Source organism: Lepidochelys olivacea (assembly GCF_965140295.1).
Source record: "Lepidochelys olivacea isolate rLepOli2 genome assembly, chromosome: 1".
Classification (NCBI taxonomy): domain Eukaryota; kingdom Metazoa; phylum Chordata; order Testudines; family Cheloniidae; genus Lepidochelys; species Lepidochelys olivacea.
In genome coordinates, this window is record NC_140411.1 from 14,917,179 (window position 1) to 14,943,174 (window position 25,996).

A 25,996-nucleotide genomic window follows, 5' to 3' on the forward strand; every position below is an offset into this window, starting at 1 on the left:
GAGATTTTGTCCTGTCAACCCCCCGGGGTGTAGACACCGCAGTAACTTGACCTAAGGTACGTCGACTCCAGCTACATTATTCACATAGCTGGAGTTGCGTAGCATAGGTCGACTTACCATGGTCGTGTAGATATGCCTAAGCTTTGATCCGCAATAGACAAGCGCCAAGGCCAGGTCTTCACGGTTGATGCCTTCTTATCAATGGAATTTGTGCCAGCAAATATGACCTGTCAGATACCGATACATTTGATCAAATATTTATTATCCGACCCCTCAGAGAGACCAGCTTATACACACGTCCACGTTACTGGGGGAGTGGCAGTGATCCCCTCTATTTAGGCTGCTTAACACTTTTCCCATAATGAAGTGTGAAGAATTAAGTGCCCTAGTGTCTCCATAGTTTGCACCAGGACTTTGAAATTGGGCAGGGAGCTAGCCCTGGGGTCAGTGAGGTGTGTGGTGTTCCCCCCCCCCCGCCCCAGGCCGAATGTAAATAATGTTCATATTTGGCTGCATTCGGATCTGCCACCTCCCATCCTTCCTCCGCTCATTGCAGTGTGTTTTTGGCTTGTTGCTCCCAAACCCTCAACCGTCTATTAGCACTGCACACGCGCCGCTCCAGCATCTTCCGTCCGTGTGCCACGCTCGTCGCGTCGCTGAGCAGGTCCCGGGCACAAGTGGTGCTGCTGTATTTTGTGCACTGAAGGAGGCAGGCCTCTGGGGATGAAGTATTGTGTAACTTAGAAACTAACCAATTTATTGGAGCATGAGCTTTTGTGAGCTACAGCTCACTTCATCGGATGCATAGAATGGAACATATAGTAAGGGGTGTGTGTGTGTGTGTTGCAGTCTGTTTGGCCAAACCGGACAGTCTACGCAAAAGAATAAATGGACACAAATCTGACATAGGGAATCATAACATTCAAAAACTGGTGGGAGAACACTTCAACCTCTCTGGCCACTCAGTAAAAGATTTACGGGTGGCAATTTTGCAACAGAAAAGCTTCAAAAACAGACTCCAGAGAGAAACTGCTGAGCTTGAATTAATATGCAAACTAGATCCCATTAACTTGGGTTTGAATAGAGACTGGGAGTGGCTGGGTCATTACACATATTGAATCTATTTCCTTAAGTATCCTCACACCTTCTTGTCAACTGTCTAAATGGGCCATCTTGATTATCATTACGAAAGTTTTTTTTACTCCTGCTGATAATAGCTCATCTTAACTAATTAGTCTCTAACAGTTTGTATGGCAACTTCCAACTTATCTGTGTGTCTGTCTGTCTATTTATCTTACTATATGTTCCATTCTATGCATCCGATGAAGTGAGCTGTAGCTCACGAAAGCTCATGCTCAAATAAATTGGTTAGTCTCTAAGGTGCCACAAGTCCTCCTGTTCTTTTTGCGGATACAGACTAACACGGCTGCTACTCTGAAACCTGTGATTGTGTAACTATGTAGTTTAAAACGTGCAGGCCAGGTCCTCAGCTGCTATAAATCGGTGCTGCTCCTTTGACTTTTTTTGGTATGTAATTTCTATAGTACCTCTTGCTGTAACAATTAGATGCTTTAAATAAAATATTTTAAAAAATAACCAAAACCCTACAGTGCCTATGGTGTCTATAAGTGGTGGCACAAAACTAAAAACACAACTACTGTAACTTGCCAACATGTCTTACACTGAGACAATCTATATAGCTTATCAAAGAGAAGGTGCTGGTAATAACTGATAAGTACCTATGTGCAACAGAGCTCTGTAACTGAGCAGACTAAAGGGTAACAAGGTCCAATAGTTAGAAGTTGTGGCTTATTAATAGCTTGATTCCCCCACCCCACCCCCAGCTTTAACTTTTTTACAGTAATCTGGGGGAAGGAAATGGAAAACTCTCCATCACTTGAAGTCTTTAAATTGAGACACTGGATGTCTTTCTAAAAGATGCCCTCTAATACAAATAATATAAAAAAAAATAATTCGGCCACAAGCCACCTGGTTTGATAGTTTTCACGTCTGTCACAGGGAAGAGTAACTCCTTCCACTGCAGGAAGGGCTGGTTGAAATTTTCTGACCGGCTCTGCAGCAGGTCGGAACAGATGGTCACAAAGGTCCTTTCTGACCTTAAAATCGACCCTCCTGCCCGCTGCCTGAGTGGTGGAAGGGGGACATCCATACTGGCAGCAGCACCTACAACTTCTACCAACCTTCTGTTCGCCGAGCAGTGGCTTGGTAGCACGTGTGTCAATCAAGCTCCTAGAACGGTCAGTCAGTCAACTCCTTCCTCGTCTTTCTGGCCTCCATTTGCAAATGCCGTTTTTTTGTTTTTTTTTTTGAGGCCTGGCGCCTTTGAGTCATAAGTCAGGACCAGACTTTCTAACAATTGTGCCTGTCAATTATTTCCTCAAGATCTAGGCAGAAGTTTCCAAGTGTCCACTAATTTTAGTGCGTTTGGGTGTCAGAGTGAGATGCCTATAAATATGGGCATAAATATACAGGGAAGTGGGGGAAGAATATTCCCCCTCAACTGAGGGTAGGTGCATGGGTATGGCAGTGCCATTGGGGATAAGATGTCTTGTAGGAGGACAGCAATGTCCAGTGTGCTCGCGCGCTCTCCCTCTCTCAACTCCCTTGTCACCTGCTCAGCTGCACACACCAAGCGACAGCTGCTCAGCTGCACACACCAAGCTGGCTCTGCAGGCTAGCTAGGGAAATGGTAAAGGAAAGGCCGTTTTCCCTCCAGCAGGCAGAAGATGGCGGGGCGGGGGCGGGAGGGCATGAGATTCTGGCTTCGAGCAGGTGGAGGATGTTGGGGTGGCAGGGAATCTTCTGTCACTTCTCAAAGCTTAAGGGGAGGAGGTACTGGTGGGAAGGGGTGAGGCTGGGTCAGAAGGGGAGCCAGGGAGTGGGGGAAACTTGGGAAAGTGAGGAGCGAGAGCTTTAGGGGAGAGGATGGGAGCTGAGGAATTGAGGGAGGAAGATGCAGGAAATTCAAGGTGGGGCAACAGGGTCAGGACATCTTCTTGTCCCCCTTCAACTTTGGGGCCAGCATGACCCCACTTACTGGAAGGGCCTGATCTGCAGAGGTGCTGAGCACCTGCAGTTCCCAGTTGACTGCTTGGCACCCCCAAAGATGTGTCCCTGAATTCTGTGTTTGGGGAATGTCGGCTTGTGTAACCCAGTTGGAATTGGAGATCATTGGTATAGCAAGCGTGTCTCTTGGCTGCCCCAACATCCATCCTGTGACATCCCAGTGTTGAGATCTTCAGAGCAGCGCAGGGGAATGTAACCCTACGTATTCCATTAATTTTAATGGTTAACTGCCCTGCGCTGCTTTGAAAACCTCCACCTGTGTGTCTTATTGATCAGAATTGTTAATGTGTAACATTGCTCCTGTAGCAACGGCTCCTGCTTTTGAAAGTATTTCAGTTTGGGGTGCCTTGGCAATGTTATACTGCTTGGACACTGTCTCTTTATCCAGTCCCAGGAGGTGAGGGGTTAGGCCCAAAGCATTTATTGCTAATGCAGCTTTGTGTGGGCTTGTGAGGTAAACCTGTACAGCTTTTTCCTGCTAGGTGAACTAACTGCTTTTTATTTGCCAAGTCCTAATCTCAAGGCCTGTATCTACGTTAAAGAATAAACTGTGTGCTTAAACTGGTTCAAGTGTGTCCACACTAGTTATGCTGAAATGGTGTGGGAATGGTTATAGGCGTGGTCCATGTCCGTACTAGTACTGTTCTAAATTGCTTTGGTTGTAATGCTCTCTGGTGACTCAATTCATAGTTTGACAAGCATCTTGAAAGCAGTGGATTTGGAGAGATTTCAGTAGGGTACAGATGCATAAAGAGATAAGTAGTCCAGGCCTATTTGAACCATTCCAGCTTGTCTATGTCTAGGTTCACAGTGTAAGGCCTGGTCTACACGGGGGGAGGTGAACTAAGTCGGTCTAAGTCACACAACTTCAGCTACGAAAATAGCGTAGCTGCAGTCGACGTACTTAGAGCTACTTACCGTGGTGTCTTCATTGCGGTAGATCGACTGCTGACGCTCCCCCATCGACTCTGTGTACGCTTCTCGCTCCGGTGGAGTACCGGAGTCGATGGGACAGCGCTAGGTGGTCAATTTTATCACGTTTTCACTAGACACGATAAATCGACCCCCGCTGGATTGATCGCTCCAGAGATAAGTGTAGACATGCCCTAAGAGTTGAGATTGACGTGGTTTTTAAACGTGCTGAATACCTAATCTATTTAAACCAGTTCTTGAGATACAGTAAACTTCTCTAGTGGTAGACAAAGCAAAGGTTCTCTGGCTGACTAATGTTTAACACAGATGAGAAAGCTCTCTCCCTTACTCTGCATTTGGTGTCTGACTTTAGATGCAACAGGCAAGATGCAAAAGGAACCTTCAGGGTCTAAACTCGTGTTGTGGCAGGTAAATGGATGAAACAGCTGAGTTTAAACTATAACTGACTGGAAAATGGAATTTTCATCCCGTGGGGAAACGCTCACGTTTTGAAATTTCGTCCTGAACTGGTATTAAAAAGTAAAAATTACAAGATATTCTGTGGAACATAAATTCCAAATGTTTTTCAATTCAGAAACATTGAAACCACCTTAACAAAAACATTTTGTTTTGATGTCGTAATATGTTTTTCTGGATAAAGTTGAAAAACTGTACAGTAAAAATGAATTGCCTTGTGCTAGTTCTGAACCGTTTCAAATTTTTTCCATCAAATTAAGTCAAAATCAGTGCACGCCTGCGAAACTTTTAGATTTTGATGAATCAGCATATTCCGATAAGTATTCCATCAATTCTTTGGTCTAGCTCTAGCTTAAACCATCCCATCAGCCTTTCGAGTTTTGTAAAGAGGGAAACGTTACCTTTTCTGTCGTAAAAAATTTCTCATGGCACTTTGCTCAGAAACAGCTGAAGTTTGATAGCTGAAATGTGGTGTTTAAATAGTCTGCAGTGAAGACAGATGCTTTTTGTTAGATGCCAAACTTAGCTGCTTTAACACCGAGCAAAGTTTAGGTCTGTACGAAAATTGCAAAGTCTGTAACCATCTGTTATTAAAATGATTTTGCAATTTGAAATCTTAACGCCTGTTCTGAGTGACCTCGACCAGAAGCTTGGAATGGGTGATAGGAAATGGATCACTTGATGATTACCTGTTCTGTTCATTTCCTCTGGGGCACCTGGCATTGGCCACTGTCGGAAGACAGGATACTGGGCTAGATGGACCCAGTATGGCCATTCTTATGTTCAGTAGCTCCATTCTAATTACCACTGCTCACAAGGAGTGAGCTGGAAGCAGCTGATGTCCAAGAAGTTTATCATCAAAATTGCAATCTGTCAGGCATATCATACAGGGTCACCATCACATGAGCCACTGCAGCAGTTTCACCAGAGTGTGTTCCAGTTCCCCCGCTGGTTGTTAGAAATGGCTATGCCATTTGTGAAGCACTTGTGGCACCTTAGAGACTAACCAATTTATTTGAGCATGAGCTTTCGTGAGCTACAGCTCACTTCATCGGATGCATACCGTGGAAACTGCAGCAGACTTTATATACACACAGAGAATATGAAACAATACCTCCTCCCACCCCACTGTCCTGCTGGTAATAGCTTATCTAAAGTGATCATCAGGTTGGGCCATTTCCAGCACAAATCCAGGTTTTCTCACCCCCCACCCCCCCACCCCCCACAAATTCACTCTCCTGCTGGTGATAGCCCATCCAAAGTGACAACTCTTTACACAATGTGCATGATAATCAAGTTGGGCTATTTCCTGCACAAATCCAGGTTTTCTCACATCCCCCCCACCCCCATACACACACAAACTCACTCTCCTGCTGGTAATAGCTCATCCAAACTGACCACTCTCCAAGTTTAAATCCAAGTTAAACCAGAACATCTGGGGGGGGGGGGGCGTAGGAAAAAACAAGAGGAAATAGGCTACCTTGCATCATGACTTAGCCACTCCCAGTCTCTATTTAAGCCTAAATTAATAGTATCCAATTTGCAAATGAATTCCAATTCAGCAGTTTCTCGCTGGAGTCTGGATTTGAAGTTTTTTTGTTTTAAGATAGCGACCTTCATGTCTGTGATTGCGTGACCAGAGAGATTGAAGTGTTCTCCGACTGGTTTATGAATGTTATAATTCTTGACATCTGATTTGTGTCCATTTATTCTTTTACGTAAAGACTGTCCAGTTTGACCAATGTACATGGCAGAGGGGCATTGCTGGCACATGATGGCATATATCACATTGGTGGATGTGCAGGTGAACGAGCCTCTGATAGTGTGGCTGATGTTATTAGGCCCTGTGATGGTGTCCCCTGAATAGATATGTGGGCACAATTGGCAACGGGCTTTGTTGCAAGGATAAGTTCCTGGGTTAGTGGTTCTGTTGTGTGGTATGTGGTTGTTGGTGAGTATTTGCTTCAGGTTGCGGGGCTGTCTGTAGGCAAGGACTGGCCTGTCTCCCAAGATTTGTGAGAGTGTTGGGTCATCCTTTAGGATAGGTTGTAGATCCTTAATAATGCGTTGGAGGGGTTTTAGTTGGGGGCTGAAGGTGACGGCTAGTGGTGGTCTGTTATTTTCTTTGTTAGGCCTGTCCTGTAGTAGGTAACTTCTGGGAACTCTTCTGGCTCTATCAATCTGTTTCTTTACTTCTGCAGGTGGGTATTGTAGTTGTAAGAAAGCTTGACAGAGATCTTGTAGGTGTTTGTCTCTGTCTGAGGGGTTGGAGCAAATGCGGTTGTATCGCAGAGCTTGGCTGTAGACGATGCATCGTGTGGTGTGGTCAGGGTGAAAGCTGGAGGCATGCAGGTAGGAATAGCGGTCAGTAGGTTTCCGGTATAGGGTGGTGTTTATGTGACCATTGTTTATTAGCACTGTAGTGTCCAGGAAGTGGATCTCTTGTGTGGACTGGACCAGGCTGAGGTTGGTGGTGGGATGGAAATTGTTGAAATCATGGTGGAATTCCTCAAGGGCTTCTTTTCCATGGGTCCAGATGATGAAGATGTCATCAATATAGCGCAAGTAGAGTAGGGGCTTTAGGGGACGAGAGCTGAGGAAGCGTTGTTCTAAATCAGCCATAAAAATGTTGGCATACTGTGGGGCCATGTGGGTACCCATAGCAGTGCCGCTGATCTGAAGGTATACATTGTCCCCAAATGTGAAATAGTTATGGGTAAGGAAAAAGTCACAAAGTTCAGCCACCAGGTTAGCCGTGACATTATCGGGGATAGTGTTCTTGACGGCTTGTAGTCCATCTTTGTGTGGAATGTTGGTATAGAGGGCTTCTACATCCATAGTGGCCAGGATGGTGTTATCAGGAAGATCACCGATGGATTGAAGTTTCCTCAGGAAGTCAGTGGTGTCTCGAAGGTAGCTGGGAGTGCTGGTAGCGTAGGGTCTGAGGAGGGAGTCTACATAGCCAGACAATCCTGCTGTCAGGGTGCCAATGCCTGAGATGATGGGGCGCCCAGGATTTCCAGGTTTATGGATCTTGGGTAGTATCCCAGGTCGGGGTTCCAGGGGTGTGTCTGTGCGGATTTGATCTTGTGCTTTTTCAGGAAGTTTCTTGAGCAAATGCTGTAGTTGCTTTTGGTAAGTCTCAGTGGGATCATAGGGAAGGTCGCTATCTTAAAACAAAAAAACTTCAAATCCAGACTCCAGCGAGGAGAAACTGAATTGGAATTCATTTGCAAATTGGATACTATTAATTTAGGCTTAAATAGAGACTGGGAGTGGCTAAGTCATTATGCAAGGTAGCCTATTTCCTCTTGTTTTTTCCTACCCCCCCCAGATGTTCTGGTTTAACTTGGATTTAAACTTGGAGAGTGGTCAGTTTGGATGAGCTATTACCAGCAGGAGAGTGAGTTTGTGTGTGTATGGGGGTGGGGGGATGTGAGAAAACCTGGATTTGTGCAGGAAATAGCCCAACTTGATTATCATGCACATTGTGTAAAGAGTTATCACTTTGGATGGGCTATCACCAGCAGGAGAGTGAATTTGTGGGGGGGGGGGGTGGAGGGTGAGAAAACCTGGATTTGTGCTGGAAATGGCCCAACCTGATCACTTTAGATAAGCTATTACCAGCAGGACAGTGGGGTGGGAGGAGGTATTGTTTCATATTCTCTGTGTGTATATAAAGTCTGCTGCAGTTTCCACAGTATGCATCCGATGAAGTGAGCTGTAGCTCACGAAAGCTCATGCTCAAATAAATTGGTTAGTCTCTAAGGTGCCACAAGTACTCCTTTTCTTTTTGCGAATACAGACTAACACGGCTGTTACTCTGAAATTTGTGGAGCAGGCAGTCAAAAGTGATGATCTCTGAGCTGGGTGGAGTAGCCTGGTAAATCTGGCCTCCTGCACTCCCCGCACCAGTTTTTACGGGCACTTTCTGTATGAGTTCAGAGCAAATCTGAATGAGCTCTTTGTGCAGGTGTATTCCTAGGTAATGGGAGCTCCTCCAATTCAGGAATTAATACTTGACAATAGGCTTGGCAAGCCAGTCCATTGACTGCCTAGTCTACCACTGTCAAATATTCCAGCAAGAATGCCCTGATGTGGATGGGAGCTAGCTTTTTGATTGGAACATGGGGCCATGAAGATGCCCAAAGATGTGGCCCACTGCCTACCTAGCATAATGAATTTTAAAATGACTTTTCTTTTATAGTTGCTGTTTGTTTTATTTCTGTTTAACTTCATTTTTCTTTTCGTTTTTGTAACTGTTCAGTCATGAATAGCATTGACATGGAAATGCGAACCTAATATTGCTAAAAAGATCATTCTTTCCATTTTTTAAAAAAACTTCACTTCATTGTGTTTCACATTTTTCTGAGTTTAAAATAACTCTGTTAAGTAACTTTGTTTTTGTAATTAGGCATAAGTATCTTTTTAGGGCTAGGCCAAGTGAAAACCATAAAGTCTTTCTCCTTTTTTGTTACTGTTCTAAAAAATCAATGTGTTAAAATATTTGACCATTTTTGACCAAAGTCTGACCAGTCAATTGCACCATTATTTTTGGACAGGTCAGCTGCCCAAACCTATGTCAACAATACGGTACATAACTGAACCCTGTTGATTGCACCTGCCCTGGATGCATATTCACACAGCACTTTCTCAACTCCCAGAGCTTTCTCCCAGCATGCACTAAACACTGTGCAAACCTGAGATGGAGTCTCTGGAAGCAGTCTCTTTATTTGGTAGCTTCAAATTCTTGGTCTGTAATCTGGAGGTGACGTGCCCAGGGTGTTAGGATATAGATATTCAGGCCTGTCTGCAAAGGCCTGTACTTTAAGAATTTAGGGGTGTTCTTATCACTTGGCTAGTTCTGGAGGTATAAAAGAATCAAAATCACTGTCTGCTGGTGTAAGGGCCTTCTCTTACTGTGGCAGTTTGAGGCCCTGTTCTTAGGCTAAGGCCTTTGGCTAAGCAGCAGAGGCAGCCATAAGCTGGGAAGCGAACAGTCACATCCTCACATTCCAAACTAGTCACATTGAAATAAGGTGCTATTGGGCTGTCAGGCACTATCAGGACAGGATTGTATTCCTATCACCTCCAGAGAAAGGGAAGTGCCTAGAAAATGTAAAAGGAAACTTAGTTTGATAGCATCCTGTCTGGCAAGAACTCACTTATCAATAGTTGGGATGTGAAATCCTCACTTCTGTATTGTTTTGTCATTATAGTTCCCACTTTGCTATTGTTTGTCTGTATAATCTCTGTCTGGTTCTGTGATTGTTTCTGTCTGCTGTCTAATTTTGCTGGGTGTAAGCTAATTAAGGTGGTGGGATATAATTGGTTAGCTAATCATGTTACAATATGTTAGGAATGGTTAGTTAAATTTCAGTAGAATGACTGGTTAAGGTATAGCTAAGAATAATACTATATAAATTAGGGGCAAACAGGAAGTAAGTTGGGATTTGAAAATAAGGAAAAAGGAACTTGTATTTAAGCTTGCTGGAAGTTCACCCCAATAAAAATCGAATTGTTTGCACCTTCGGACTTCGGGTATTGTTGCTCTCTGTTCATGCGAGAAGGACCAGGGAAGTGGGAGAGTGAAGGAATAAGCTCTCTAACACAGGGCTTTATAACAACCCAGATTTTTAATCATACGCAGTGGTGCTGTAGCCCTGCTAGTCCCAGGATATTAGGGAGACAAGGTGGGTGAGGTAATATCTTTTATTGGACCAACTTCTGTCGGTGAGAGATCTGAAGAAGAGCTCCGTGTAGCTCGAAAGCTTGTCTCTTGAACAGAAGTTGGTCCAATAAAAGATATTACCTCCCCCACCTTAAGTCTCAGATTTTTGTAATGCAGTCCACAAATACCTACTATGTTACAAATATCCTCTTACTGACTGAACATCTTATCTTTTTGCCCTTTCACTACCTATGCTATTTAGGCCGTTTTCATTGTGTTGCTAAGAAGTAGTCTGTTTCACTTGTAACTAGTAAACTTTTCTTTGCAGCGTGTGACGTACAGGAGCGTCTCAATGGTGGTACTGTAAATCTTGTTGGGGGGAGTGATTAAGAAAACAAAACCCTGTCTTAATGGTTTTTAAGAAAGTATCCTGGAAATGCTTCTACTGGCATCAAATTTTGGAATAAAGTGCTAGGCCAGATTTGATATGACAGTGTCACTTTAATTCAGGCTTAATTTCCAGTGCTGTTAGTTGAAACTTTTATGGCCAGTCCAAGCAATTTACATAATATTGTGCCTTTTGGGTTGCAGTTGGCACACAGCAAAATTTTTTGGTAGAGTTCTCCAGAAATCCCCTGATCACACCACAGGCTCCTTACTCTTTGTGGTAATGGCATTATTGGGTGTGGGGTTTGGGTTTTTTTAATGTCTAACAGCATTTTGTTGTTGCTTCCTGTGTGAGAGTCAAAATAAGACACAATTTCCTGTCTGATTCAGTGTCACCAATGAGCCTTTCATTAACCTGACTAAGCACAGTATCACAGTTTAGTCTTCTGAAATTAGATCGTAGATCACAGAATATCAGGGTTGGAAGGGACCTCAGGAGGTCATCTAGTCCAACCCCCTGCTCAAAGCAGAACCAATCCCCAATTTTTGCCCCAGATCCCAAATGGCCCCCTCAAGAATTGAACTCACAACCCTGGGTATAGCAGGCCAATGCTCAAACCACTGAGCTATCCCTCCCCACAATGCTGAATTAGGGGATAATTTATGGGGAAGGACTTGCAGAATTGAATAATAATCCTATCCTAGCTGTAGAATTCTATATGGAGATTCATAAAAACCGGTAGAAAGGATAGAGAAGTTTGTTTTGCTCCTATAGAAACCTTATTGTTTTCATCCCTCTAAAATTAAGTAGTCAAGCATCTTCTCTTATGCAAAATACGCTCTCCAAGCACTCTAAGCTTGTGGGTGGGGGGAGTGGGGCGGTTTCTGACAATGTGTGTTTTCAGAACACTACTGGGAAACAAACACACGGTTCCTCTAAGTACTTGAGATCAAAGATTGGTTTTAGGTGACATAGACAGACTAGGCAAAACAAAGAGAGAGAAAAGCCCTGGAATATCTTCTTGGCCTTTTGTAAAGGCAGGAGGCAGGTTCTGTGTCTCGTCTAGTAGGCCATGATCCAGCAAAGTAATTAGGTACATGCGGTGTCCCCTTGAAGCCAGCGGGGCTAGGCATGCACTTAAGTCTCTTGCTGAATCAGCCTATAATGGGAAAGTTGTCTCCAACCTGAGCTACAGAGCAGCTACAATTGTTCCATAATGCCATAAGATAGGCATAGGGATGTAAGTATATGCTACAGGACATACAGGTACAACACAACAAAGTTATTTATTGTTGAACTATAGCATTCTCTCTACCCTGCTCCGCCCCCAGCCTTCTTGTAACTAACCATGGGATTGTAACACTACATTGAACTTGTATACCTATGGCCACATTCTGATCTCATTTTTGCAAACGTAAATTCAAATCAACTGCACGGGCATCCCTTTCTTTTGCCCTGATAAAACTGAGCTTGGAATCGGGCAAACAGGTGATGTGATGCTATATTTGCTCTTTGAAGTATGGCTCCCACATGAAAGGCATAGTCACAGCAACTCGCTAACAGCCGCATGAGACTTCTATCCACAGGAGTAAACATCCAGGTTATATTTAGATTTTAAAAGCCCAGAATGTGCTGTACAAAGTGACTGATATCCATGTCAGTGGCTGAGCAGAACCTCTCTAAAAACAGCCCATCATATTGTTGCTCTTTTAATGACACTCGTGCCCAAATGAAATGAGCCCCTTCAGAGAGAAATAGGTGATAAAACAATAGCACATCCTAGTTTAGCGTAAGGGAGCTATGCAATGCAGTATGAATGCCCCCAGGGTTCTTATTTAGCTTCCATGATAGTAATGGAACAGCTGGCTTTGGTTCCAGGGTGAACCAAACCATGCTAGGATGCACATCCGTGGAGTGAATTGGAAAGCGCAATTTATGGCATATGGCCATATGGCACATGGGATGCATAAAGTTTTGAATTCTGCGGGGTGGTGAGCTGCTAAGTGTGAAAACATCTAGATTCCTGGGCTACTCTGTGGTCTGACCAGAAATCCCTATCTGCCTAAGGTAATGGACTGTGTCTTGTAACTACTCATCTCTGGATAGAAAATGCAGAGACAAAAACTGCAGAGACGAAGGTTATATATATATATCATATATATATTTTTTTCTTTCTTTCTCAGCACTGGCTGCACAGTGGATCTGTCTACCTTAAGTCGCTCTGATTCCTTAAAGTTGTTCTGGCTGAAACTTTGACAGTACGGATAAGTCAACTCAAAGGTAAGCAAAAGAAACAGGATCAAGAAATTTTTCCCCCAGTGTCCCATAGTCCTGTTTCTAACTAGGTTAATTGCTACAGTGGCTTCTCCGTAATGTTGCTCTGCTCCTTTTAAAGAGCAACCTTTTATGCCGAGAAGTAACTGCTTGTCAGTGTTACGTCAATGACGTTTGCGTAACACCGACAGACCCTGGTCGTTGGTAGGCGGGATCCGACCTGGGAATTCTGGAGCCAAATGCTTGAGCTTCTGCTGCAGTGGTTCTCAAACTTTTGTACTGGTGACCCCTTTCACATAGCAAGCCTCTGAGTGTGACCCACGCCCCTTATAAATTAAAACCACTTTTTAATATATTTAACACTATTCTAAATGCTGGAGGCAAAGCCGGGTTTGGGGTGGAGGCAGACAGCTCGCGACCCCCCATGTAATAACCTTGTGACCCCATGAGGGTCCTGACCCCCAGTTTGACCCCTGCTCTACTGCATGAGCTAAAAGCCACATGGACCTTAGCTGAGGCTGTAGCAAACTCATTAATCTCTAAGTGGCCTCTCTGCCGCTAGAGGGGACAGAGCACCACACCCAGGAGGTGTGTGAGTTACGTTTGCATAAGAATATATGATGTGTGGGGTGACAAAAGCCACCATAGTTGCTAATAAATCAGAAAATGATACTTTTATAAATATTTCTAATTCCCACCCAGAATCTTGCACTAACCAGAGGTGTGCATGTGTCTGTAGCAGGGGTGGGCAAACTTTTTGGCCCGAGGGCCACATCTGAGTATGGAAATTTTATGGCGGGCCATGAATGGGCCAAAAATGAGGAGTTCAGGGTGCTCTGGGTTGGGACCGAGGGGGTTCGGAAGGCAGGAGGGGGATTAGAGCTGGGGCAGGGGGGTTGGGGTGTGGGAGTGGGTCAGGGGTGCAGGCTCCGGGCAGCGCTTACCTCAAGCAGCTCCCAGAAGCATTGGCATGTCCCTGCTCCGGCTCCTACATGGAGGTGCGGCCAGGCAGCTCTGGGCACTGCCCCGTCCGCAGGTGCCACCCCTGCAGCTCCCATTGTCTGTGGTCCCCGGCCAATGGGAGCTGCAGGGGCAACGCTTGGGGCGGGAGCAGCGTGCGGCGCCCCCTGGCTACCCCTACGTGTAGGAGTTGGAGAGGGGACATGACACTGCTTCCGGGAGCCACGCGGAGTGGGGCAAGCCCCTGACCCTGCTCTCTGGCGGGAGCTCGAGGGCTGTATTAAAACGTTGGGAGGGCCAGATGTGGCCAGGGCTGTAGTTTTCCCAGCCCTGGTCTGTAGCGTAACCCCATGTTCTTATTGCTGCGCTAGTCCCTCCTTTTTCACTCCTCCCCTTCCTTATTCCCACTTGCCATATCTAAAACTAGACTGGAAATGCTTCAGGGTGCGGCGTGTGGGCCAGACCCTCCAATAGGGTAAATGAACTATTCTAGCTGTTGTAAATGTATCCTTCCTTCCTGACCTTTACCTTTTACCTTTCTTTTTTTTTAAACCTTTCTGGGGTGCAACTGATGTTTTAAATAATGGAAAAGGTGCTGATAGGATTTTTTTCACTTATCGAACAACTTAAACTTCGGGCTGAGATGAAGCATGGGAAGATTTGGCTCAATAGGACAATTTTTCCCCCCAGAAAGTTATGAGGCAATCAATGAAAGTTGTAGGGGCAGTTATATATATGTCAGCCTTAATTCTTGCTGTACATTTGCAACTAGGAAGTTTCTGCTCCAGGAATAGTCTATTATGACAGTAATGTCACTGGCTATCCTTAAAGCCATTTCTACTCTTCTGCACAACTCAAATTCAGCTTGGGGTCCAGCAGAAGACGATGAGCTCTTGTGTCTATGTGCTACATGTCATGGAATTGATTAGGCAGCATGACAGGGCAGGTGTGAAGCAGGATTGCCGGGGAAGGAACCATTTGTCTCTAAGCAAATACGTTTACTATTCTAGTGTAAATGGCAAAGAATGAGTGAAACTCAAATCCACTTTGTGTAATAGATATTACAGCTCATGGCTCCGTGGAAGGGTCTCCTCCTAAAGAATTTTGTACACTGTGGGACCCGGTTTCAGTCCTGGTGTAAACAGGCACAGAACATTTATTTCAGTGGAGTCGCACTGGTTTTCCCGAGACTGACTGTGGGACTTGGATTCCATTCTCTCGGACAGCTTGCCAGAAGGGGAAGCTATTTAGCTGCTGTATGGCAGGAGGTAGTGAAGGGACTAATACTCTGCCCTTTAGAGTGTCTGCCATCTGAAGGTCTTGTAGAACTTTGCAATTGTTCTAACTCTACCCCTGCCACTTACCCCTCTGTGTGGGTGATACCCGCCCATTTCTGGTTCACCAAGCCACTGTTCCTTCTTCGCTCCAATAATCCCCCCTCAAGGCTCTCTCCTTCAGTGCTGTCGACAAGGAGCAAGTTGATAGTGAACTATTTTGGGGGGGGGGGGAAGAAAGCATATACCCAAATGTACCAGATAATCCTTCTCCTGGCCTACTGGAACTTGCAGTAAGAGGTAGAAGTTGACAGCAACTTGCAGCCTGTTCATTTTCCAATTTGCTTTTAACTTCTAAAGCACCCTGCTGACTTGTCTAGTGTTACCTTCGTTCGCCTCTGTCACTGGCTTGCCTAAGCCAGGGGGTGTCTCATGAGCTCACCTAGATTTCAGCAGCCTGGCCCATGTCTAGCTCAGGTTGGCCCATCTGGGCCTTCCATTCATAGAGTAAATCAGAGTCTCTTGGTGACCTAAGCGCAAAGTGTGGCCAGCAATGGGCCTTGACCCGGCCTGGCTTCTTGGGTTATGATAGAGAGAAAATCCATCTTTTCTCTCCTAGCTCACCCAGGAACTGCCACTTGATAGAAGTAGCCAGCCTTCTTATTTGGCCTGCTGGGCCTTCACTGGCTGCCACCTGCTCTCCCAGCCCTTCTAACTGTTGGAGGACCAAGTCTTGCTGGTTCTGTGTGCAGGTAACCCTGGGAGGCCTTTCTGGGCAACCCCAGAGGTCCCAAACTTTGTCCTTCTTTTTTTAAAGGGTCACTTTCTGGGGTGTGGTGCATCAAGGCAGCAGAGTCTCTGGCAGGGGGCAGCAAATGCCTGGAACACCGCATCCTACCCGAATGTTTCTTTTTATTGGTGCTAAACTGCGTGGGTTGGCCTTTCCTACCTCTGTTTAATACGGGGTATCTTACTATCTTAATATCTTACTATCCTCCTATTTGTAATACAGTAACACCGAGGAACCTCGATAAATGTCTTGTTGCGCTCGGCGTGGTGCAAACATAACCGAAGACCGTCCCTGCCCATAAGAGCTCACAGTTTAGGTGACCGGATACAGCATAAAAATGGGATGGTGGTGAGTTGCAGGGATGGTGTAACAATAAGATGAATGATCTTTTGCCTCAGTGACCTGCACTAAGGGGTATCCCTCCTAAAGAACCTCATGGATCTGTACTGTTTTCTCTCAGCCGGTTTGGTTCCTGAAGTTTTGACCTCTGGCCTGTGGTCAGCCAGAATGGAATCTACAAATGCACTGGGCACAAGCATTGATGATTGAAGCTGCATGGCGAGGAGGCTGTTTGTTGGTTTGTATTTTTATTTTTTTTTGTTCGGTGTCTGCTTTGAAGAAGTCTCTGCTCCTGCTGATTCTGGGAGTAAGAGACCAGGAACTGGAAAAACTAACTTGTCCTTATCCCAGAACTGGATGGCTCTTGCTATCTCCCATACTGTAAGTGCCAGGGCAGGCCTTGCCACAGCTTAGGGGGAGGGCTCTGTGCGGCTCTTTCGCTTGTGGTTCCCCAACTCTTCTTTGGAGCCAGCGAGTCACTTCATTTCTTTTTAAAACTCACCTTCGAAATCCTCTTCGCTTTGGGAGCCATGCCCGGTAAAGCCTCCGACGGTCTCGATGAATGATACTACGTATTTTAAAAAGCATATTGTGAACAAGCGTGGCATGGATGTTTTCGAGAACCTGCCTGTCTGGAAGCGGGGCAGGTTTCAAGTGTGTTTATGTCCAAGTGCTAATGGAGAAGCCAGCAGAACAGACGGACAGCAGTCAGTGTGTTTTGTGGGTCTAATTTTAGTGCTGGCTGCTGCCCAAAATGGGTAGCTGGATCGGTGGGTTTCCCTCTCAGAGCCAGCCAAGATCTAGCCATCTAGTGAGTTGCAGTGACCTTAATGGGCCTCAGGTAGCCCCTTGCTTTTGTCAGATGACAAAGCTAGCATTGTTGGCCATGTCTCTAAGCGTGTTGGACAAATTAAGTCACTTTCTATTTGGGTAGTAGCTTGTGAAAGAAGCTCTCTTGAAATTGAGAGGAACTGATCCAACGCTAGGAGAAAGCTTTGCAAACTACGGCCAGCTCCTTACTGCGTCAAAGTGGTTGGCTCTGTTCCTCTATTTCGAGTTGAGTATTTCTGTAGAGTGCATGTATAAATCTGAGACTAATTATTTATTGCATGCAGTGTTGTGGCTGGCTGGTGGGTGGGTGGTTGCTAAGCACCAAGGATGTGCTTGTCCATTTTAAATATTTTTTTAATAGATCAGCAATCATCAGTTGAGAGTCAGTTTTTTTCCCCCCAATCCATATGTTAGTGTACTGCGAGAAAAAGGCATTGGGAACATGTAGAGAATTTTGAAACTTCACTCTGAAACTGCTACTAAAGGGTTCTGAAAGGAACCTTTCAATTGGTGCGTGTGGCAGTTACGGCTATGTAAGAACCGTACTACCTGCCAGCGGGCAAGAAGACTTGCATGATACTGTTGAAGAAGCTGCATATGTTGGGTTCAAATCCGTGGGTGAGAACACACGGCTTGAATAAGTGTTTGGTGACAACTGTGTTTCTCCCCCTTTTAAAGAACATAAAATCTTATTAAGCCATGAAAAGAAACTGGGAACAAGGAGAGAGATCTAGGTGATGACCCTACATCTGTCCCTTGAGGTGTTTAAGGGGGATGCTGTCGAGTCAAGCGGTTATAGGACCAAAAAGTAAGTGCTGTGTGAAAACGTCCTTGCCTAACTCCCAATGAATGGAAATGGGCACATGATGCCTGCCCCCTCTTCCCCCCCCCCAGCAAGATGTGGCATGTGTTGGTGTGAGGCTTTTTGGGAATAATGTTGGGAGAAGAGGAGGCTTTAACATACCCCACAGCATTGGTGCAATACTGCTGTAGTAACCCTCACCCTGGTACCAGGGCCGGCTCTAGGCACCAGCAAAACAAGCAGGTGCTTGGGGCAGCATGTTTCTAGGGGTGGCATGGCTGGCGCTGGCCATGCCGCCCCTAGACATGTGCCCCCGCCGCCCCAGCTCGCCTCTGCTCCGCCTCCGCCTCCTTCCCTGAGCGCACCGCTGCCGCTCCGCTTCTCCTCCCCCCCCCCCCAGGCTCGCCACACGCGAAACAGCTGTTTGGCGTGGCAAACCTGGGAGGGAGGGAGGGAGGGAGGAGAAGCCAAGCGGCAGCGCGCTCGGGGGAGGTGGCGGTGGTGGAGCGGAGGTGAACTGGGGTGGGGAGCGGTTCCTCTACCCCCCCCATTACTTCCTGCGCTCCCCCCCACCCTCGCTCCCCTCCGCTCTGCCTGCTCCCCTGAACGCGCTGCCTCTCCGTCGCCTGAGAGGGAGGGGGGAGAAGCGGAGCGTTCAGGGGAGCAGGCAGAGTGGAGGTGAGCTAGGGTGGAGGGTTGCCGGGTGGGAGAAGTTGCAGGAAGCAATGGGGGGGGGGGGGGATGCTGCACGCCTGGGGAAGGAGGCCGGACTGGGGATTTGGGGAAGGGGTTGGGAAGGGGCGGAGTTGGGGCGGAGCTGGGGGGGCATGGAGGAAAAAAAAGCAAGGGCAGCAGAAATCCTAGAGCCGGCCCTGCCTGGTACTAACACCTGCTGCAGCTGGGGTGCAGCTGCAGAGAATGCAGGGCTCGGGAGAGACCACTAGTGAGTGGGCAACTCAGGCTGGGGACGGGGTTCAGAATCCACCCTATGGGGAAGTTTGGTAACAGCTGTTAGAGAAGCAGCAGAATCAAAATGCTGAGCTAGCGGATGACCCGGTGCCTGAGGTGATAAAAGAAGAACAGGAGAATAAAAGTCGGGCACTGGGAAAAGAGGAGGAGGAAAAGGAAAATCGGAAACGTTTTAGGTTGGGAGAAGGAGGGAAAATAGACTTGGGTAAGTGAGCAGGTACGATCAGCAAAGGGAAGAAGAGGGAAATAAAATCTATGCTTAGTGGAGAGAGAGTATCCAGGGAAAAAACAGAAAGGAAACAACTGGTGAAAAAGAATTGATCAAAAAGCTGTTAGATGAAAACAGAGCCTAAAAACAAAGCAAGAAGCCCACCAGCGAAGGACCTAAAGTACATGAACAGAAAGAATGCCTGTTTGAACATCTATTGAATGAATATAGTCCAAAGTTGCCTGTTGATCAAGTGAGGTCCATGAGGTGAAGAAACCCTGCTTGTGGATAAACTCAATGAAAAGAGGGCTAGTCACAGGAACATTGAATCTAAGGAGCGCTTCAAGCTGAAGAGAAGCAAAGAACAGGACAGAAAGAGTGGAGTTGGGCATACAGCCAAGGAGGGGAAAAGTTGATTCTTCTCTGAAGTGACACAGTACATTAAAAAGAAAAGGAGTACTTGTGGCACCTTAGAGACTAACAAATTTATTTGAGCTGTAGCTCACGAAAGCTTATGCTCAAATAAATTTGTTAGTCTCTAAGGTGCCACAAGTCCTCCTTTTCTTTTTGCGAATACAGACTAACACGGCTGTTACTCTGAAACAGTACATTAAGTAATCTCTCTTGTTCTTGTTAGTAACCATGCATTTGGTACAATAGAAGCTCAGAGTTATGAACTGACTGGTCAATCACACACTTCATTTGGAACCGGAAGTATGCAATCAGGCAGCAGCAGAGACCAAAAAAAAAAGAGAGAGAGAGAGAAAAGAGAAAAAGCAAATACAGTACAGTACTGTGTTAAACGTAAACTACTACTGAAAAAAGGGAAAGTTTGGGGAAAAAAAAAGATTTGACAAGGTAAGGAAACAGTTTCTGTGCTTATTTCATTTAAATTAAGATGGTGTGACAGACCCAGACCAGGGGGGTACAGGAGTCTGGCAGAAGGCAAATATACTGGCCACTGGATGAACAGTTTTCTGTTCCCTAGGTGACCAGAGCAGGGGCTGCCCTAGAGCAATCAAGAACTTGCTAGAACCAATTAAGACAGGTAAGCTAATTAAGACACCTGGAGCCAATTAAGAACATACTAGAATCAATTATGGCAGGCAGACTAATCAGGATACCTGGTTTAAAAAGGACCTCCCATCAGTTAGGGGAGGGTGTGCAAGGAGCAGGGAGTGAGAAGGCGTGCTGCTGGAGGACTGAGGAGAACAAGTGTGAAGATCCTGTGGTGAGGATAAAGAAGGGGTGTTGGGAGGAGGCCATGGGGAAGTAGCCCAGGGAGTTGTAGCTCTCACACAGCTGTTACAAGAGACACTGTAGACAGCTGCAATCCACAGGGCCCTGGGCTGGAACCTGGAGTAGAGGGAGGGCCCAAGTTCCCCCAACCCCCTCAACTCCCTATTCGAGACAAGAGGAGGTGACCTGGACTGTGGGTCCCACCAGAGGGGAAGATTCCTGGCCTATCCCCTGACCCACTAGGTGGGTCAGCAGAGACTGCGGGGATTGTTCTCCCTTTCCCATGCTGGCCAGTGATGAGGTTAGCTGAGTGAATGGCAGGTTTGAGCCACTAGCAAAAGTGGCCAAACTGAGAGCTGCTGTGAATCTCTGAGGCGAGCAAATCCACCAATAAGCGCAGGACCCACCAAGGCAGAGGAGGAACTTTGTCACACTGGTTAAAAGCAGCATTTTTCTTCTGCATAGTAAAGTTTCAAAGCTGTATTAAGTCAAGGATGATACTAAACTGGGAGGAGTGGTAGATACGCTGGAGGGGAGGGATAGGATACAGAAGGACCTAGACCAATTGGAAGATTGGGCCAAAAGGAATCTGATGAGGTTCAATAAGGATAAGTGCAGGGTCCTGCACTTAGGACGGAAGAACCCAATGCACAGCTACAGACTAGGGACCGAATGGCTAGGCAGCAGTTCTGCGGAAAAGGACCTAGGGGTGACAGTGGACGAGAAGCTGGATATGAGTCAGCAGTGTGCCCTTGTTGCCAAGAAGGCCAATGGCATTTTGGGATGTATAAGTAGGGGCATAGCGAGCAGATCGAGGGACGTGATCGTTCCCCTCTATTCGACATTGGTGAGGCCTCATCTGGAGTACTGTGTCCAGTTTTGGGCCCCACACTTCAAGAAGGATGTGGATAAATTGGAGAGAGTCCAGCGAAGGGCAACAAAAATGATTAGGGGACTGGAACACATGAGTTATGAGGAGAGGCTGAGGGAGCTGGGATTGTTTAGCCTGCAGAAGAGAAGAATGAGGGGGGATTTGATAGCTGCTTTCAACTACCTGAAAGGGGGTTCCAAAGAGGATGGCTCTAGACTGTTCTCAATGGTAGCAGATGACAGAATGAGGAGTAATGGTCTCAAGTTGCAGTGGGGGAGGTTTAGTTTGGATATTAGGAAAAACTTTTTCACTAGGAGGGTGGTGAAACACTGGAATGCGTTACCTAGGGAGGTGGTAGAATCTCCTTCCTTAGAGGTTTTTAAGGTCAGGCTTGACAAAGCCCTGGGATGGGCTGGGATGATTTAACTGGGAATTGGTCCTGCTTTGAGCAGGGGGTTGGACTAGATGACCTTCTGGGGTCCCTTCCAACCCTGATATTCTATGATTCTATGATTCTAAGGTTCAGTTGTAAACTTTTGAAAGAACCGCTATAACGTTTTGTTCAGAGTTACGAACGTTTCACAGGGAAGAACAACCTCCGTTCCCGAGGTGTTCGTAACTGAGGTTCTACTGTAATTGTGAGATATTCCCTCACCCACTTTGTATCTACACAGAGTAAGGAAGAGGAGCATGTACAAGCTCATGAAGGTTAATGAGTAGGTCACCTATAGTTTATGATTATAAGTAGTAAGTATTTAGTAATGTTCTATGTTTATGCTCCTGGCACAATTTTGAGTTTTCCCATATGAAGTTCTAAAAATGTCAAATGATCCCTTTTTATCATGGCTTGCCTCTGCCTCTCCTCACAGTCTAGTCTAGTCTAGCTTAGCTGGGTCACCCCACGGTGGTGTTTGGGTTGCTACTGGATGAAAAGGGAAGCTGACCAGAAGCAGTGAAGCTGGCAAGCTTTTTGCTTTGTTGGCCAAGGAGAGATAATTGTGCCCCCCCCCCCCCCCCCAAAAAAAATCTCTGTTCAAGTTCTTTCAGTCTTACTGGTGTCAGGTGCTAGTAATACCAGGAAGGAAATTTTTAAAATAAAACTTTTATTAAGACCCTGACATTGAACATATTCAATATTCCCAGTAAATAATAATTTCTGATAAGCACTAATTATTAGTAATTGCTATGCCTTGCCACCAGTAACACAATAAGGTCATCTAGTTGGAAGAGAGAATTAGCTTAAATTTCTATCTTATTAGATTATGTAAAACAGCCTGGAGAAAGCTAAAAAATGAATAAAAAGGAGGGCCCAGGATAAAGAGACGGATGATCATTATGATCTACTGTTGCAGCATTGATTCACACTGCTGTAATTAGGGTTTCATAATGGCAAAGATGAATACATCCTGACCAACCTACCGTTTTTAGGGGGTTTATAACTTGACCATAAAAATTCATAAAAACTCAGCTAAAACTTGGCAAAATGCTCCTTCCCTGGTGGAAATTTCCATTTACAAAGTAGCCTCCTTCTCTCCCTTTTCTTATTTTCCATTCCCCTTCTTAAATTGCACTGGAATAGAAGCTAAAATTGCAGTTACTTTACGCCAGTTTACCGGGGATATGCTCTTCCTTTTCAGGTTTTGGAGACGAGGGTTAGTGTTTTGCAGATTTATTTCTCACATATGGAAATTGCCACTACAAAAGCAACAGTAATTAGTCTCCCGCAGGTAGAATAGCTTTTCAGCCTCTAGCTGGTAGAAAAATCTAGTGGGCAACTGCACTGCTTGGTGTACTTCAGCATTACAGCTATAATATGTATGTGGATGCTACCAATTCTCGGGTTTCTGCTTCTGCGTGCAGCGTCTTGCTATGTGGATTAATCAAAGACTCAGTCTGAGGATGGGCCTTGTGCTTTTGGTTTCATTGAATGCGATGTTGGTAGCCTCACGAAATCAGAATGGCCTGATCCCATCCACTTTCTCTTACTTCGACCGACTTGCATTCTAAAAGTTTAAGGGCAGTTTATAGTCAGAAAAGTGACTCTAAATGTGACATTGCGTGGTTCCATCTTCATAGTACCTTGAGACCAGACTCCATCAGTTTACAGGTCAGATGGAGTTTTCAATCACCAGGCCCACAACTACCCTGGGCTCTGAAAATTCAGCCAGGATCTCTGCCTCTTATCACTACCAAGCTTCTGCAGTTGGAACTTAACCGGTTGTTTTGGTGGTTGCTGTGGGAGTTGGGGCAGAATCCAGCTTGCTAGTCCACAGCTACGTTGGCTCCGCAACACTCAGAGGAGTGAAGTCGTCTCTTGTGTCTGTAAAAGGAGCACATAGAGAGAGGCACAAGGAGCATTGATGTTGAGTAAAAAGGTACCATGTTTATACCATCAGTTTTCTGATTAGAACACGCTAAAACTAAATAAAGTTATATAATATTTATAAGGAAATGTCGTGTGAGTTCACATCACAAGTGACTTATTCAAACCCTCATGTTCGTAAGTTTTAGCTATTGAATCTTGCAGAGCAATACTCAAAGCAAAAGTCTCTGGCACCTTTTCTGACGTGCCGAGCAACTACGCTGGAAAGTGCTCAGCACTTCCAAAAATCGGGTTCTCAGTGAACAGTTCAGAAGTGGCCTCAAGACTCAAACTTGTTCGTGGACAACATCTGTCAAATAACTTTCAAGAATGAACAAATTCATAAAAATTAAAGTCTGCTCGTAGATAAATTCAAAATTCCTTTAACCATTTTCTGTGCCTATATTACCTAGTTCTAGTGTATGTCAAAGGAGGAGTGGAATTATTTGGAGTGATCCAAGGGACAAAAGCTGCTTAAAAGAAATGGTAGGCTGGATATCCGGAGGTGTGACTTGGTTACATCTTAGACTGGAAAAGCATCCAATAGCTTGGCTCTTTCAAAGCTTGATTGGACAAACCCTCCACATACAGCAGGGACCAATCCTGCACTGTAAGCTGGGGATGACCCATTTTAGGGCTTTCCAGTGTCTAATAGTGATAATTTTATATATTGCATGCAACTTGCTGTAGAACAGTGTATTTAAAATTCGTGCCAACCATGTAGCCAATGCCAAGGAAGTGTCATTTAACATTTAAAATCAGAAGAGATCTGAATAAAAACAAACACCTTCTTCCCCCAGATCTTGAAGAAACATTAGTATTTGAAAATATCTGCAGCTGGATTTTTACCTGGGGGGAGGGTAGAGCAGATAGCAACGGGAAAGGAAAACTTGCTTGCTAGCTGACATGGAGTGACTGAGTGGAGCTGAGTGACTGTGGAAGAATGCGCATGCCACTTCACCTGGTGAAGTGATTTACTGTTACTCTGAAACCTGCATTCCTTCCGTAAGGCACCTTTCCGACTAAATTAGCTTTAGAAATTTCTAAATAACTTCCCTGCTGTTTCTTTAATTTTTTTTAGCACGGAGGATAATTTGCAGTCACTGTCTCACCATTCTGACTTCTTAAAAGGAGAAATTATCATTTGCTGGTTAGAAATGTGTCTTAGGGTCCAATACATCCCAGTGTTTAATTTCACAGGGTTGAGTGATTTGTTTTACATCTGTTTGAAATGAGCAGTTAAGTGGGGCTGCCAAAGAAGCTGGAATCTAGAAGCTGTGTTGATGTCAAAAGGATTTTGGTCGGGAAATAAAATATGGAAGGTGCATTTTGTCACAGGAGAAAAGTTAGCCAGTTAAAGTCTGTTAGGGTATGTTGACACTGCAATTAAAAATCCATAGCTGGCCCATGTCAGCTGACTTAGGTTCATGGGGTTCAAGCTAAGGGACTCTTTAATTTTGGTGCAGATGTTTGGCTCACCCTGAAGCCTGGTCTTTAGGACCCTGCGAGGTGGGAGGGTTCCACATGCCGAAGCCCGAATGTGTACACCATAATTAAACAGCCCCTTAGCTTGAGCCCTGTAAGCCCCTTAAATCCCAATTTAAAGTGACACTTCAACCATTTATGCTTTTACTCCTTACACTTCTCTTAGCTTGGAGAAACTTTCTTGGTGGTTTTTGTGATTTATTTCACTTACATCCCCTCTCCCCCCCTTCTTTTTTTTTTTTTTTGCTGGTTCATCATGATGTTGTGTCTGTGTTTACAACACCGTAAGAGAATGGCTTTACATAAAAAGAAGGAAAAATCAATTGGATTGGTATCTTAATAGCCTAACACTTGTGTTGAATAAGTGTTGTAAAAATTCTAGGTAGTAAACAAAACTATTTCCAGGAGAGCGGCATGGCCACATAGAACTTGATAGTTGTAATCAAGGATTTTCAGTTCTTCTGTTCCAGAAATGCAAGCCTTTACCATGTGAGTGAAAGGAGAATCTTCTTAAAGCTATGCTATAAGCATTAATACAGGTCCAGCTAAAGTCTTTCTTCCCTCTAATGGATGGAATCATAAATACTCAGTGGGCCAAAACCTGGCCCTACGGCTGTCTATGGGAGTTTTGGCATTGACATGACTGGGGTGTTGGGATGTGGCCCAGGATCTCACTGACCTTTTGTAGTCCCTTAGTGATGCTGCTCCTGCAAGGTGCTGAGTGCCTTTCAGTGCCGTTGTACCAATAATTTCCCTTTGACTTTGCATGAGGAGGCTCAGTGAATAGAGTACCGCTCTGGGAGTCAGAGGTTGTAGTCCCAAGTTTAACTAGCTATGTGACTCTGAGCAAGTCACTTAACCTCCGTGTGCCTGTTTCCCCCTCCAGTAAAATGGGGATCATAATGCTTATCCACCTTCTTAAAGTGCTTTGAGATCTCAGGATGGTAAGTGCTGTATAAGAAAATGGAATAGTCGTATCTACTAATGGGGCCACTTAAAGCCCATTTGAGATGTTAAACCAGCCTTTGAGGAACCCAGTGGATTGCTCTAAGTCTAC

At 45.3% G+C, this 25,996-nt stretch overlaps 1 protein-coding gene across 3 annotated transcripts in view; it reads left to right on the top strand.

The window, feature by feature from the left end:
* The window catches only part of GDPD5 (glycerophosphodiester phosphodiesterase domain containing 5), a 339,945-nt gene that overhangs the window by 68,154 nt on the left and 245,795 nt on the right, over positions 1–25,996 (top strand). For all 3 annotated transcript variants that reach the window (XM_084616709.1, XM_084616707.1, XM_084616708.1), the window contains exon 2: positions 12,719–12,815. The gene's annotated coding sequence lies outside the window, so the exon portion shown is untranslated. The remainder of the gene's footprint in view (positions 1–12,718; positions 12,816–25,996) is intronic.